The sequence below is a fragment of the Phocoena phocoena genome, chromosome 5 (genome assembly GCF_963924675.1).
Source record: "Phocoena phocoena chromosome 5, mPhoPho1.1, whole genome shotgun sequence".
Lineage (NCBI taxonomy): Eukaryota > Metazoa > Chordata > Mammalia > Artiodactyla > Phocoenidae > Phocoena > Phocoena phocoena.
In genome coordinates this window covers 35,487,427-35,496,478 of record NC_089223.1, presented here as the reverse complement: position 1 = coordinate 35,496,478, position 9,052 = coordinate 35,487,427, and positions in this window count along the sequence as shown.

Sequence of the window (9,052 nt, the reverse complement as noted above, 5' to 3'; positions counted from 1 at the left end):
TTAGTTTCAATTATGTATCAAACTCTGCTAGGCACTGGGATACACTAGTAGGCGTGAGAGAGGTGATTCCTGCCTTCACAAAATGTAAAGTATAAGGGAGATAAAAGTTGATTAAACAAGTAATTATGAAAGAGTTCTGAGAAGGGAGAGAGGCACAAGGAACTTTGGGGTCACAGAGCAGCAGGATCTTTCTTGCCTGATGGAGGCTGTTAGAGAAGGTTCACATAGGAAGTCATGTTTATCTGAGACCTGAATGACAGCAAGTTACCCAGGAAGTGGTGGGGAGGGAGGGAGGGCAGAAGGGGATGATTCATCCAAGTCAGGGGACTTCATGCTAAGATCTGGTGATGAGAGAGTATGGAATACACTGCCATACACTGAAAGAGGGATGGAAGCAATAGGGGTGAAGGTGAGAGAAGCTGTGCTTGTGCTTGGAGTTGTTTGGGAGACACTTTAGACAAGAGAGATTGCCCTGCCCTGTGGCCGGCAACTAGAGGCCAGCTGGATGGAAGAATGGCCGAGGGTCATGTGGCTCATTTTCCATCAGAGCACCTGTGACTCTCACTGGCTCACTCTTTCCTCTCCTACGTAATCCCATCAGTTCAAGGTATAATTTCTGTGATGCTGTTGCTCAGCCCCTGTCAGCTGCCCTGCTGAGCCTGAGTCACTCATAGACATCCAGGAGTGGATGAGTTAAATGGCTAACGAAATAGCAGAGGTTGGTAGGCAGCCTGAACAAGATAAGGAGATAAAAACTAGCTCCTAGGAAGAGGTGAAACTAGACTAAAGATGGGACAGTAGTTGGGCTATCAGGGTTTCGCAAGTGTAAAATAAAATATAAGCAAAGTCAAGAAGTCAAAAGGTTAATTTCCTGAGGCCAGGAATCAGACAGAAGTAAGACACTGAAGTTTGGAAGAATCTTTCATAAAACAATTTGAGCAATGTGGTGGCTGAACCTAATTTCTTTACCCAACTAGGAAGACTTAATGACTCAGTGTGTTTGGTGACACTTCCTGCCACAAGTGGGTTCCCAAACAGCTAGAGTGTAGTGCATTCTGAATCTGTGAATTAATTACTTGACCAATCTAGTTATTGGATATTTATCGTATATTGCTTTCCAGGTGTTTAAAACACTCAACAAGTCACTTCTTAATAGTATGTGTTTTTCCCAGACTTTAATTCTGCTAAATCCCAATTAAAACAAACTCTCCCATTCACAGTGAACACACTCATCATGGACAAGACTATCTTGGGTTTCCACACTGGAGAGTGAGCTCTGAGCTCCTCTCTGGCAGGAGCTATGTGTTAATCAATTTTGTATTCCTCACTGACCACATTCCACCAAGTAACTACCAAGTACCTGGTTCTAAATAAAAGTTTGTTGGATGAACGGGTGAATTTAAAGCCCTACAGTACTCCATGGAAATAAAGCCATGTTTCTCTACCACCTTGCTCTCATCACTTCCTATTCATATAAACTTGTACTAATTATTTAACCTCTCTAAACCTTAGTCTTCTTATCTGTAAAATGTGGTAAGATGCTGGAGGATTAAAGCCAATAATTAGTGCAGTGCTTAGTTCAAAGATTTTAGATATTGAGACTATTAGAAATGATACTCTTCTTTTAGAGGTAAATTGGTTATTTCCATGAAATCTTTAAAGTTTAAAAGGCACAAAGTTCTTGTGGACTTAAATTAACATGTTAGGACATGTCTCATTTTTCAACAAATATTTATTATCTTTTTTATGGGCTAGACTCTGGTGGTAGGGGCCTACCATTAAGTTGCTCACCTTCTCAAGGGAAAAGAGACAACACAAGTAAAGAAACAGTACCTTGTGATGAGTGTGAAGATGGAAATGAGCCTGAAGACTTGACAGGTGGTAACAAGGGTGCCTGGGAGACCTAGGAAAGGAGATGGGAGAGAGGAGATGGGAGAGGGAGGGGGAGGGGAGAGGTGATGGGGGAGAGGAGATGAGGGAGGGATGTGCCATGCACACCTGGGCAATGTTTAGAGTTACCCCTGTAGATTCCTGAGCAACTTAACTCACACCATAAATAAAGATCTTATTTATTTACAAGACTGGTTAATTTATAATATTTAAAAATTTGTAAGATGGTCAACATAAACATTATAGCTAAAGAGTGTATTTGTGACGTGGTAGACATAAACTGACAACATAGACAATAATAATGAAGACAGAAATAGGAACTACATTATATAAAATGAGAACATTAGCAAACGACTTGTTACATGCAAGAAACTTGGTAAATATGGTTGATGAGTGCAGAGGGAACTGAACAGGCTGTGTCACACCTAGGAAGGGATCCTGCAGGAGAATGTAAGAGCCCAGGAGTTTGCAGAGTGAGCAAAGCATTAAAAACACAGGCATAAGTCTGAGTGCCAAAGGTAGAAGGTAGATGGTGGCAGTAGTAGTTCATCCACTCATGGCAAGCATACTGAGCCCCAGTGGCCGTGGCTCTCACTGTGCTGAGCTGTGGAGGCAAACACACAAGCAGGCCAGTCTCTGTCTCTCAGTGGGAGGGAATGGATATAGGACTCAATCTTAGGAGCTACAAACAGGGCAACAGAGAGGTGATACTTGACACCATGAGCACGGATAAGTTCACCCAGACAGATCACGTGAAGAGAGAGCAGAACAATAGGCTGAGTGTGGGCTTGAGGAAGCCCAGGCAAGGCCAGAGGACGTTAAGTCTGGGTGGGTAGAACCCACAGAGTAGAAGTCAAGTGGGAGGGGAATGAACTATGAGAAACTTGAGGTGTTTGGATGATAACTAATGGGGAATGGAAACTCAAATGAGAATTTCAGTTTTTTTTCCAGAGGAGAGAAGACGGTTGACCAAAGGGAAGTGCAAGGAGAGCAAAGAGGTGCAGTTTCAGGAGAGAGGAAGCCTGCCTAGTGGGGACGTGGGGCAGGAGTTGGGTGGGGGATTAAGGCTGGCCTGGGAAGGGGGAAGGACGGCACAGCGTAAGGATGGGGTAGGTGTAACTAAGTTGTGGCTTGGGGGATGACGGTGCAGGAATTTGAGAGAGAAAGTGTGGTAGTGAAAGAAGCAGGAGGGGGCACAGGAAGGAAGTGAGCTTTCCTAAGGCTCTCTAAGGAATTCTCCAAGGAAGAGGACCACGGCTTTGGCTTTGATCCCTGAGTGATGGACAGGACAGGATAGTGGATGGCATAATCAAGGTGAATGATGGAGAAGGTGGTTTTGGCAGCAAGATTAGAAACTGAGATTAACTGGTGATGAGAGGAATAATCTTCAGGGGAGGATGTTGCTATAGTCCAGGCAAGAAATAACCAGAGCCTGGACTAAGGCATTAACTGGGAAGATAAAGCAGGAGGAATAATTTTAGAAGATAAGAATATAAGAACAGCAATATATCTCAACTGTCCAATACAGCTGTCACCAGCCACTTGTGGCCAGTGAGCTCTGGAAATATGGCTAGTCTGAATTGTGCTGATGTGCTGTGATGTGAATTACACAACAGGTTTTCAAGTTAGTATGAAAAAAGTATTTCATTAATATATTTCTATTGTTTACAAGTTGAAATGATAATAGTTGGAATATATTGGGTTAAAATTTTACTATTAAAATTAATTTCCCCTCTTCCTTTTTACTTTATTTTTTTTAACAACATGGCTACTAGAAAGTTCCAAATTACATATATGGCTCAAAATATATTTTTGTTGGGCAGTGCTGCTGGGAGGTCAGTAATACTGGGGTGGCCACTGGGATACAGAGGAATTGGTACACGGCAGAGCTGTAGCGATAAACCATATTTAATTTGAGTTGGTAATTAGGTTTCAGGCTGTGATACCTATACATGGAGTTTTGTCCTGCTGATTCATTCAGGGAGTTCAGAGTGCCTTTGGCTGTTACCTGCCTGCTATGGTACATCCACCCTCTCGGCTGATAGAACTGGAATATGCAGTGGGTGGTTAATGGAAAAAAAATCAACTAAAGAAGAGAATCATAAAAAAAGAAGCACAGGGCTTCCCTGGTGGCGTAGTGGTTGAGAGTCCGTCTGCCAATGCAGGGGACATGGGTTTGTGGCCCAGTCCGGGAAGATCCCACATGCCGCGGAGCGGCTAGGCCCATGAGCCATGGCCACTGAGCCTGCGCGTCCAGAGCCTGTGCTCCGCAATGGGAGAGGCCACAACAGTGAGGGGCCCGCATACCGCAAAAAAAAAAAAAAAAAAAAAAAAGAAGCACAAAGCACACTTTAATTAGTTTATTTAAACTTAAAACGTGTGTCCACTCATCCATCAGTTGGTTGTTGGCTGTTGGAATGAGGTCTTCTCCCCACAATGTATTTTCTACTGTTACAGCTTCTTTAAAGTGACAGGTTTTGAACAAATCTAAGAGCAGAATCTTTAAAGATTTTTATCTTTTCCTCAGGACTTCACTGTTTTTTCATTCACACCTAATTCCATTTTTAAAATTCAAGTGTTTCCTGGACTTTCCTGGTGGTGCAGTGATTAAGAATCTGCCTGCTGATGCAGGGGATACGGGTTTGAGCCCTGGTCCAGGAAGATCCCACGAGCCGCAGAGCAACTAAGCCTGTGCGCCACAACTACTGAGCCTGCGTGGCACAACTACTGAAGCCCACGTGCCTAGAGCCCATGCTCCACAACGAGAAGCTACCGCAAGGAGAAGCCCACGCACCGCAACGAAGCGTAGGCCCCGCTCGATGCAACTAGAGAAAGCCCGAGCACAGCAACGAAGGCCCAATGCAGCAAAAAATAAATTTATTAAAAAAGTTTAAAAATTCAGGTGTTTCCAAAGCACCCAACATTTTTCTACTCTTGTATTTATCAGTTTACCCAGTTTTTTAACTTAATTACACAATGACAAGTAAAAGTGGCATGAACATTTTGGTGACACCTGCCTGACACTTGGTTTGCACACAACCCAGTGATGAAGGAAATGGGAAACGGGAGAAACGAGAGACCGGTGAGCCGAGCTGCGGCCCCGGTCAGGTTGGGGACACAGACTCCTGACAGTGGGTGGCTTCATGGTGTGGACGGGAGAAGGTCAAGCAGAGTTTGGTCAGAGGGTTTCTTCAGGGCTTCCCAGGAACGCCCAGCACTGGTGCTGGGAGTTCACGGGGGAGGGAGGATTCTGAAGCAGGATGTCTGGATGGGGCTGCAGTGCCAGTGAGATGTACCACGACTGGGGTCTGTCCTAGCAGGGAGTGAAGGGGCTCAGAAGGCTTTGTTTAGCCGGCACTCCTCTTGTACGCGCCCGCCTTGCAGGCGTGGGAGGACGGGTATGACGTCAAGCTCAGCCCTGTGGACCAGGGCACACTGAGTCTCCACTGGCCCAGAGCCCCTTCGAGGCGCTGTCTGGGCTGGGAGCCAACAAGCTGTACAGGAATGCGGGGATGACCACCTGCCGCCCTCGTGACCTGCGCCCGCCTGCGGGGCGTCCATGCGGCCTCTGTGTCAGAAACAGAACAGTGTGGTCGTTGAGTTCTTTTACAGAAAATGAAGTGCGTTTGTATGTGGATAAATTCTTATTTATTCAGCACATAAGCTGGGGAAAAAAACCAAAAAAAGGCCTTAGTTCGTTTTCCATCTTCTTTCCCCGGCCTTCCTTGGCTTGGCAGCTTTTTCCTCCATCTTCCAAGCCAGGAGCATAGCATCTTCTCTCTTTAACTCTGCTTCCCTCTGCTTCCATTATCACGAGTTCATGGGATGCTCATCGTGCCCCCCATTTTGGGGTGAAGTCACTGAGCAGCTTCCAGAAACAAGCAGACCTGGGATTAGCACGCTGTCTGTCAAACCTCAACACCCGTCTCCTGAACCAGTGTCCCTCCAATCCTGCTGTGCATCAGAGTCACCCTGAGGGGATGGGGGTGGGGGGAACTTATTCAAGCGCAGACTTCCAAGCCCCACACCCAGCTGAAAATTGGATTTAACCAGTCTGGCATGTGGCCATGCTCACCAGGTGATTCTGATGCAGCAGGTTCATGAACCCCGAAGTTCAATGCAACATGGCCTCTCCGGGGGGCCATAGAGGAGGGCCAGCCAGAAAGGGATACTGCTGAGTGAGGAATGGGGCCTGGAGAGGGAAGAAGAGAGATTTGCTGGAGCTGGTCATACCAGCTTGTGTGGAAGGAAAATCAAATGCAGGCGGGACTGCTCAGAGAGCTCTGAAACGAAGCCTCAAGGCCACTGAGGAAGTGATTCCGGATGAAATCTGACCTTTTGACCACTTATTCTCTTAACGCGGGCATGCAGAACATCTGCCCAATGTTCCAGAAACTCGAGACGCTTATTGGACCCTTACCCCAAATATCTGCTTGCACCAGGGTCAATCATGATTCTTGCCAGACAACTTTAACAACCTTGTCACTTTTGCCTTTATAAGCCCCTGACTCTTTCTCTTCCTTGGAACACTCGGTTTTATCTGAATCTGTGTCTCTAGTATTGCAATTCCTAAGACCCCCCCAATAAACTCTTTTCTTATTTGCAGCCTTGTGTGTTTCTTGGTTGACACTTACAAGAGCCAATTGTTAAAATTAAAGGAATCTTATGAGTCACTTGTTAAACACAGCCATTATTTATAAAAAATAAATTATATAAACTTGCAATTAAATAAATTATATGAAGAAAAAGGGAATAAACACTCAAAACCCACCACTTGTTCATTATGCTGCTATATTTTATTATCCTCTGTGCTCTCGAGGTTTTTTGTGTCTATTGTATCTGTACAGGTGAGATGCTGTATGTATTAGTTATCCTCAGCATATGGAGCTTGAAACAACACACATTTATTCTCTAACAGTTTCTGTAGGTTGGGAACCTTTTGCTGCCTAGCTGATGGTTCTGGCTCAGGGTCTGTAAGGAGGCTAGAGTCAAGCTGTCAGTCAAGCAGCCCTCCCAGACTTGACTGGGGCTGAAGGATCTGCTCCGTGGCTGTTGACAGCCCTTAGTAACTCACAGCCGCTGGGCTGCAGACATAGGTCCCTCTCAGGCTTCCACAGAGGCCTTCCCAGTCCTTGCTGTGTGCATCTCCACAACATGGCAGACAACTTGCCCAGGACAAGTGATATGAGAAAGAGGGGGAGAGAGAGTTTTGTCATAACCTAATTTTAGTAGATATATCCCATCAGTTCTGCCATATTTTGTTCATTAGAAGCGAGTCACGAAGTCCTGCCTAAACTCAAGTAGAAGGGAATTAAGCTCCCCCTCTTGAAAGGAAGGAGTGTAAAGAATTTGTATAAAAGTGTGCTGTGTGCCTCTCCTCATCGCTGTGCTCAGTGATATCACATCGGCAATTTGGAATCAGCCACGGTGGGAATATTAATACCACAGAAATCAGCAAACACTCTAAATCAGATTTTACCATGCATGGAGAGCTGAGTGTCAAACATTTATCAGCACACCACTAAAAGGATATAAAGCTATGTGTTTACAGAACCTTTGTGGACTAGATGAGTTGTAGACATGGCTTTGGAAGGAGGGAATACAGGGTTTGGGATATAGGAAGAGACAGTTTCTGGGTTTGAAAATAGTGGAGGTGATGCAGGAAGTGAAGGTTTGGGGAGCTTAAATATGCTCATACAGATGTTCAGAAATAACACAAAAAACAGATCTTTCTTCCTTGCATGCGTGTGCATGCATGTGCATGATTTAAAGTGTGGGTGCACACTAGATTTAACTATGGGTACACAGGGTCAAACACATTAGACAGTTAGCATGCAAGATTTTCTATGTAGCAATTGGGATGGGTATATAACCTTTTACATAATTGCTTATGAAACCACAAAAGTAATTATGCTCCGGTGAAGCTGTCCTACACCTAAAATTGCCCAGAAATTTAAAGACAAAGTTTTAATTCCTTTGAACTGATTCCTTGGTGTATGTGGTGTGTCCCAGAGCTTTGGTGAGCAGGAACTTTTCTCAAAAAGAAAACTTCCAGGATCACAGCATTTGAGATTTTGAAAAGACTTCAGAAAACCCATAGAACAAACACTTTGTTGAAGTATGTTTGTCAATCAAACATCAAAATCAGAAATACCTGGTGTTCTTGTTAAAACCTGGAACCTTGTTAACACCTGAAACCCATCGCAGACTTTCTGCATTGGTGGGGGCTTGGGAATCTGCATACTTTACAAATTCTCTAGATGATCTGGCTGCACATGAATGAATCCAAATCTTTCATTTTATAGATAAAGAAAACAAACTTCTAAGATTCACAAAAATCTCCCGCATGTGAGGCCACAGAGCTGGTGGGATTCCACCCATTTTCAAAAAAAGTTTAAAAAGAAATCCATAAAACTGAGATTTGGGAGAAAATAGAAAACACCCTTTGTTCGAAGAGAAGCTTAAGGGCAACAAGACTTCACTGAATCATATGTTGTTCATGTGTGTCATTACCAGTATATGGCCCACCTTGCCTCAAATTAGTGTGGTTACCTTAAATTGCTAACATGAAAATCCTAACCTTCTACTTCTGAAGTTATTGGCTTTGGCTACACTGTTTTCTTTTTCTAGATTTCCAAGATTGCTCTTTTGGGCATGATTTTAGAAATCTAAGTATAGCTCTGGTTTCAAACTTCTGGACCATGTAATCAAACTCAGACTGGTCATAGAGAAAAATATATGGTTCTTAGCTCTGCTTACATTGACAAGGATCATGGTGGGGTCCAAATTCAACTGAGTGGCATGTCTTTATAGTGGCAGCTTTTCCCCCCAAAAAAAAATCCAAAAAAGAAGATCCATGCTGCTGTGGAAACGTAGACAGTCAGAGGGTTTTGAAACCAACCTCTCCAGCAGCACTTTTTTTTGATCCAATAAAATCATTTAAATATCTGGATTCTTTTCCAGGAGAAAGTTTTTATTCGGTGCACTGCACTGTTAGACAGGTGGAGAAAGAGTAAGAAAAAAAATGGCTAACGTGAAAAATCACACACATGATGTCCAGTTTTACTGTTTGGTTGAAATACCCAATGGATTATTTATTTATTTAGATTTGTGCTATTTTTTAATCCAAATGGCAACCTCTTCAGAATAACATCTGCTCCAG